Source organism: Carassius auratus, unplaced genomic scaffold (assembly GCF_003368295.1).
Source record: "Carassius auratus strain Wakin unplaced genomic scaffold, ASM336829v1 scaf_tig00217601, whole genome shotgun sequence".
NCBI classification, from domain to species: Eukaryota; Metazoa; Chordata; class Actinopteri; order Cypriniformes; family Cyprinidae; genus Carassius; species Carassius auratus.
In genome coordinates, this window is record NW_020529140.1 from 1 (window position 1) to 7,500 (window position 7,500).

At 33.5% G+C, this 7,500-nt stretch overlaps 2 non-coding genes and 1 pseudogene across 2 annotated transcripts; all 3 read left to right on the forward strand.

Annotated features, from left to right (window-relative positions):
* The first annotated feature begins 1 nt into the window (after nt 1).
* Nucleotides 2-121, forward strand: LOC113101378 (uncharacterized; annotated as a pseudogene).
* Nucleotides 122-6,673: 6,552 nt separating this feature from the next.
* On the forward strand, nt 6,674-6,792 carry LOC113101287 (5S ribosomal RNA). Its single transcript, XR_003289967.1, has one exon. It is a non-coding gene; the product is annotated as a 5S ribosomal RNA (ribosomal RNA).
* A 512-nt stretch (nt 6,793-7,304) lies between these two features.
* Nucleotides 7,305-7,422, forward strand: LOC113101336 (5S ribosomal RNA). The gene has a single exon (XR_003290013.1). It is a non-coding gene; the product is annotated as a 5S ribosomal RNA (ribosomal RNA).
* Nucleotides 7,423-7,500: the final 78 nt, after the last annotated feature.

Below are 7,500 nucleotides of genomic sequence, written 5' to 3' on the forward strand. Positions count from 1 at the left end.
CTTACGGCCATACCATCCTGGCTATACCCGATCTCGTCTGATCTTCGGAAGCTAAGCAGGTTTTGGGCCTGGTTAGTACTTGGATGGGGAGACCGCCTGGGAATATCAGGTGCTGTAGCTTTTTGAATTTTTCACTTAGTATATAATGAATTTTGCCAAAAAATAGATCAATGCCCGATCTCTGAATATTAGCAGTTTTTTGGGTCTGGTTAGTACATGGATGGGAGACTGCCTGGGAATACAGGTGCTTTTAAACTTTTTGGAAAATTTTCACTTAGTATGATAATAATTTTGCCAAAAAATAGAGTCAATGCCCGATTTTTGCTGAATATTAGCAGGTGTTGGGGCCTGGTTAGTACATTGATGGAGACTGCCTGGGATACCAGGTGCTGTTAAACTTTTTGGGAAATTATTTCATAAATTATATAATTAATTTTGCCATAAAAAAAAGAAAGAGTCAATGCCCAATCTCTGAATCTTAGCAGGGCTTAGGTCTGGTTAGTACTTGGATGAGAGACCGGCTAGGAATACCAGGTGCTTTAAGCTTTTGGTTTTTCTTTCCTACTTATATAATGTACTGGCGATTAGATTGGCTGATCTCTAAATAGCCTTCTCTTTGCAGCAGTCTTCGCTTACGGCCATACCAACCTGGCTATTCCCTGAGTTGGTACGATCCAGGAAGTGTGAGGTGGCAGTTGGGAGGGAAAGGCTCTCCCCTATTTTTTGTTTTATTGTGTTTTCTTTTGATAATTACTTAAAGTTTATAAGTTCAATTTATTTATTTTTTGTTTAAACCTCAGACAGTTTTACTGTCTGAGGTTTTATTTTTTTCAAAATGACGGATATTACAGTTACTGAACCGGAAACGGATATTAGACCAAGAGACTGAGGACAACGACTACACTGAAAGAAACAAAGAAATGGACAACGGAAAGGTTAAAGATGACAAAGAAACATGGGCAATGGTTGCCACAAGGAGAAAGAAGAATGGAATGGATGCAAGGAGTAGAGGAACAGAAGAGCTATTATACAAGTCAAGGTAAACAAACAAGAGATTATACTGATGGAAGACGAGAAGCAGTTCAAAGAAATGAGACAATGAAAAAGATAAAAAGCCAATCGAAATATCAGAGAGAGACTACAAAAAAGAAGCAACGCTAACTATGACTGTTAATGATCCAGAGAAAATATCTGTGATGATGATAATAAAGGCAGTGGAAGAGAAAACTGGATTTGGAAAGCTGTATGGACTGAGGAAAAAAAGTAATTTTGACTATGAACTAACCATGGAGAATGAGATGGATTGTGACAAGCTAGTAGATGGACTACTGATTGATGGACAGTTTTGTGAGATCAAAAAACTATGCAAAACTGAAAGAATGGTCTCTTTTTTGCTTTTGCCAAATTACATAAAAGATGATGAAATCATTCAAAACTGGTGGATTGGGAGTAAATCCTATTCTCCCTTTAAGAAGGAGATATTATCCTGGCACCACTGTTGCGGATGGAACAAGGTTTTTAAGAGTAAGATTCCCACAGGACATTGTGACTCTGCCATACAATGTGAGATTTGACACAGAGGAGGGACCAAAATACTTCAGGGTAATTCATGACGGCCAGCTAAAGACTTGCAGAATATGTGCAAGCACAGAGCATGAAAAAAAAGACTGTCCTCAATATACCTGCAGAGAATGTCTGGAACAGGGGCATTTTGCGCGGGACTGCCAAGCCCCACGGTGCAAAAGCTGTGAAAAGACATGGATGAGGTGTACATGTGAATCTGAAGAGGAGGACAATGCAGAAATGGAGATAGAGGTGCAGGAGCACATGGAGGAGACAAGCAGAAATAGAAGGAAAGATGAAACACAGGAGGTGAATGGGATTTCTGAGGATTTAAGTAAGCAAGGAAAGGAGGACTCCACGAGGAGAGAGGACAACGCAGATAAAGAAATTGAAGTGCATACAATGGAGACTGAGACACATCAAACTGTTGCTAATGATGGACAAATGAAAGAAAATGAATGTGCAACAACGAGTGAAATTGCAGCTGGGTGGAATAAAGAGGAGGTAAGCGATGAGGAAACTGATGAAATTAACCTTGAGCTTGAAAACAGAACAACGGACATTATGAACAGAAGACGTAAATTGATAACAGTATCAGAAATAAATATTAAACAAGTATTAAAGAAACAAAAGTTAAGAAGAGAAGACAGAGCAAGGCTAAATGAAGATAAAGTAGATCTAAATTCCTAGACATTAAGAGAGACCATATATAGATGATGGGTTGTTTTGGTTTGTGTTTTTTTTTTTTATTTCATTATGAGTAATTTATGTTTGGTCTCAATTAATGTTAGAGGGCTGTCATCTAAGCTGAAGTTTGAAAATATAATAAATTTAACAAAACAAAGTGATATTTTATGTATACAGGAGACTGGATGGAATGAAACAATAGTTAATGATTTTAAAAAATTTTGGGATGGAGAAATATGGTACAGTAATGATTTAAATAAGAAAAAAGGATTGGCAATACTAATTAGAAGGGGAGTAGTAGAATCAACGAATGTTTTATTTAAAGATAACAATGGAAGGATTTTAACTGTTAAAATTATGGATAGGGGAGAAGAAATAACAATATGTAATATACATGCTCCAAATGAAGATATGGAAAGAGTTACTTTTTTTAAAGAATTGAGTGTTTTGATTAATGGATGGAAGAATGTCATTGTTATAGGAGATTTTAATACTGTTTTAGAAAGAATAGATGTTGAAGATTTTATGGTGTATAGAGCTGATGTTGGAAGAAAAGAACTGAAATGTATGATGGCTGAACATAAATTTGTAGATGTATGGAGAGATAGAAACAGAGTCAAAAGAGAATATTCGAGAAGACAGTGGGTAAATACAATTTTAAAACAAAGCAGAATAGATTTCATTTTATGTGACAGAAGATTTGAGCATTTTATTTCAAAAGTTTTTTATAAAATGTATAGTGGGAGTGATCATGACTTTTTATATGTAATGATGGATTTTAGTGGAGTTGAAAGAGAGGACCAGGTGTATGGGGTGGTTAATACACAGCTTTTAAAGAACGAATTGTATAAAATGGAAATTGGAAAACCTAATTATTTAATAGTGTAGATGATGTTTTATATGATGAAGCAATATGTGTGTGGTGGGACAATATAAAATCAGATATCAAAAGTTTTTCTATTGAATGTTCTTAAGAAAATACAGAAAGCAAAAAGAGCTAAAGGAAAGGGAACTAAATAAAGAATGGGAAAATGAAATGAAAAAGATAACTGAAGGAAATACGGATATTAGGAAAATAGTAATATTAGAAGAGAAAATTAAAAAGTGGAAGAGGACAAATGTGTGGGTGCTAGGAATAAGAAGTAAGATAAGAAATACAGTGGAAGGGGAAAGAAGTACAAAGTTTTCTATGATTGCAGAAAAGAATAGACAAAAGCTGATTTAATAAGAATGTTTCAATGCAAGGTAAAAATATAAAAGATAAGAAGGGATTTTAAAGAGGGTCAAGGGATTTTTATGGTGTTTTTATTTAAGAAAAAGGGAGTTAATGAGGAAGATGAAGTATTTTTTGTTAAATCAAATCAAAGTTAAAGTAAAAGAGGATGATAAAAAAATGTGTGATAGTGATATAACAGAAGAGGAGATAAATGAAGCTATAATGCAATTAAGTAATGGGAAAAGTCCTGGTTTAGATGGTTTATTCATCTGAATTTTATAAGGTTTTTAAAGATGTTTTAATAGCCTATTTTGAAAGATCTTTTCATAGCCATTTTTAAGAATGGACAATTGAGTGAGAGTAGTGAAGAAGGGAATGATTAAAATAATTTATAAAAAGAAAGGGAATAAAGTGATTTACAAAAATTTACAGACCATTAAGTATGCTCAACACAGATTATAAAATATTGGCCAAGATTTTAGGCGAATAGACTTAAAAAGTAGTTCCCCACATCATTACAACTAATCAAGCATATGGCGTATTAGGAAGAGATATAGTGGATACAGTAACAAGCATTAGAGATTTAATTTGGTACATAAAAGAGAAAAAGAGTGATGGTTTTTTAATCAGTATAGATCTAGAAAAGGCATTTGACAGAGTTGAGCACAAATATTTTATTTGATTTAATTCAACAGTTTGGTTTTGGTAATAATTTTATAAAGTGGATGAAATGTTTTTATACAGATATTTTTAGTTGTTTTAAAATTAAATGGTTTTTAAACAGACTTCATAGGAATATCTAGATCTATAAGACAAGGATGTCCCTTATCAGCTGTTATTATTATACTTTAGTTGCTGAACCGTTAGGTTTAGCAATAATGGAGGAAAAAGAAAATAAAAGGTTTTTAATAGAAGACCAATGTAATAGAACAAAAATTGGTTCAGTATGCAGATGATACTACTCTGATTTTAAAAAGATTTTAATAGTGCTGAAAAGGCTATGGGAATTATTTGATAAATACTGTCGAGGTTCGGGTGCAAAAGTAAATAAGGAAAAAACTGAATATATTAAGATTGGAAAAGTGGACATTTCAAAAAGAAATTGGCAGTTAAAAGAGCAAAAGAATAATATAAAAATTTTAGGCATTACACTTGGATCTGATGAAATTAAAACTAGAGAAATAAATTGGGATGAAACTGTAAACAAAATGGAAAAAAGATTAAATTTTTGGAAACAGAGAGTACTGTTCTAAAAGGGAAGGTCCTTGTCTTGAATTCTCTTTTTTATCCAAAATGTGGTATGTTTTAAGTGTTGTTAGTTTACCAATATGGGTATATAAGAGAATAAAAACTATGATTTTAAAGTTTCTTTGGGATGGTAAGCCATCTAAAATTGCATATAACACAATCATTGGAAAGGTGGAAGATGGAGGATTAGGACTAATAGATCCATGGCTTGAGAATGAAAAGCATGAGAATTAAAACAGTAAAAAAGTTTTTTTAACAAAGACAACATTCCATGGAAAAGTGTCATGAATTATGTTATTAATAAATGCGGACAAATAGGAGATGATTTTTTATGGATGGCTTTTAAGGATAATATGATAGAAAATATACCAGAGTTTTATAAAGAATTGTTGAGAAGCTGGAAAATGTTTTATGAAAATGTGTACGTAGAGATTAAAGGGAGAAAACAGTACCTGCAGCAACCCCTATTTTTAAATCAAAATAATAAAAGCAAAAAGCATATGTTTTATGAAAACTGGTACGCAGTAGGTTTTAGACAAGTAAAAGACATTTTATATGAAGTGAAACCTGGATTTTTACCTACACAAGCAATAATTGATTCACTTGAGGAAATAGAAGATATAGAAAACAAAGGGAAAATTGAAGAACAATATACAAAATTAAAATTAGCATTGCCAGAACATTGGATTAAAAATATTGAGGATAATGAAAAAGAAACCGAAAATGAAAAACCAAAGGTTTTTTTAAAAGCAGGGGATGATAAGATTGTTTTTAATGATTGTGTCATTAAGATGTTTTATACCTGTTTAAGTAAGACTGTTTTTGTAAAGCCTAAAGCAATAGAATATTGGGAAAAGTTATTTGACAATTTTGATGCTTCGAATATATGGAAAAATGTAAGATTGAATTTTAAAAGTCCGGTTTTGGAAAATTTTGATTTTTTATTAAGACACAATTGTGTGATGACAGAAATTATTTTAAGTAAAATTGGGTTAGCGCAAGATGAAATGTGCAAAGTGTGTTTGGAGAAAAAGGAAGGTGTATTACATTTATTTTTAAATTGCAGAAAGTTAAGTGATTTTATAAAAATGTTAAAAAGATGGTATGTGATTTTCTGTATAATGACAAGATTACATTGGAAGAATGGGATACATTGCTTTTATTTGGCTTCAATGGAAGGACAAAAAATAACTATGCTCTAAATTTTATGTTAACGCTTGCAAGATTTGCAATATGGAGAAGGAGAAATATAATGAAACAAAAGAAAAACGAAATAGCGATAAAGTTATTATATAAACAGATCATGATGGAGGAAATACAAGTTTTATATGACTATTGCAAAAATGCTTGAGAATATGGAAATGTTTGAAAAATGTTTTACAAGGAATAATCCATACATTGTTAAAACTTGGACTGGTTTTGAAGTTCTGTTACTGGAAGATGTTTAAATATTTGTGGTGATGTATTGTTAATGTTTTTATTTTGTGATTTTTAATAAATAAAAAAGAAAAAATCTCGTCTGATCTCGGAAGGCTAACCAGGTTTGGGCCTGGTTAGTACTTGGATGGGAGACCGCCTGGGAATATCAGGTGCTGTAAGCTTTTTGGAAAATTTTCACTTAGTATATAATAATTTTGCCAAAAAATAGAGTCAATGCCCGATTTCTGAATATTAGCAGGTTTGGGCCTGGTTAGTACATTGATGGGAGACTGCCTGGGAATACCAGGTGCTTTAAACTTTTTGGAAAATTTCATAAATTATATAATAATTTTGCCAAAAAAAAAAGAGTCAATGCCCAATCTCTGAATCTTAGCAGGCTTAGGTTTGGTTAGTACTTGGATGAGAGACCGGCTAGGAATACCAGGTGCTTTAAGCTTTGGGTTTTCTTTCCTACTTATATAATGTACTGGCGATTAGATTGGCTGATCTCTAAATAGCCTTCTCTTTGCGGCAGTCTTCGCTTACGGCCATACCAACCTGGCTATGCCCGATCTCGTCTGATCTCGGAAGCTAAGCAGGTTTGGGCCTGGTTAGTACTTGGATGGGAGACCGCCTGGGAATACCAGGTGCTGTAAGCTTTTTGGAAATTTTCAGTTAGTATATAATAATTTTGCCAAAAAATAGAGTCAATGCCGGTCTCTGAATATTAGCAGGTTTTGGGTCTGGTTAGTACATGGATGGGAGACTGCCTGGGAATACCAGGTGCTTTAAACTTTTTGGAAAATTTTCACTTAGTATATAATAATTTTGCCAAAAAATAGAGTCAATGCCCGATTTCTGAATATTAGCAGGTTTGGGCCTGGTTAGTACATGGATGGGACACTGCCTGGGAATACCAGGTGCTTTAAACTTTTTGGAAAATTTCACAAATTGTATAATAATTTTGCAAAAAAAAAAAAGAAAAAAAAAAAAAAAGAGTCAATGCCCAATCTCTGAATCTTAGCAGGCTTAGGTCTGGTTAGTACTTGGATGAGAGACCGGCTAGGAATACCAGGTGCTTTAAGCTTTTGGGTTTTCTTTCCTACTTATATAATGTACTGGCGATTAGATTGGCTGATCTCTAAATAGCCTTCTCTTTGTGGCAGTCTTCGCTTACGGCCATACCAACCTGGCTATGCCGATCTCGTCTGATCTCGGAAGCTAAGCAGGTTTGGGCCTGGTTAGTACTTGGATGGGAGACCGCCTGGGAATACCAGGTGCTGTAAGCTTTTTGGAAATTTTTCAGTTAGTATATAATAATTCTGCCAAAAAATAGAGTCAATGCCGGTCTCTGAATATTAGCAGGT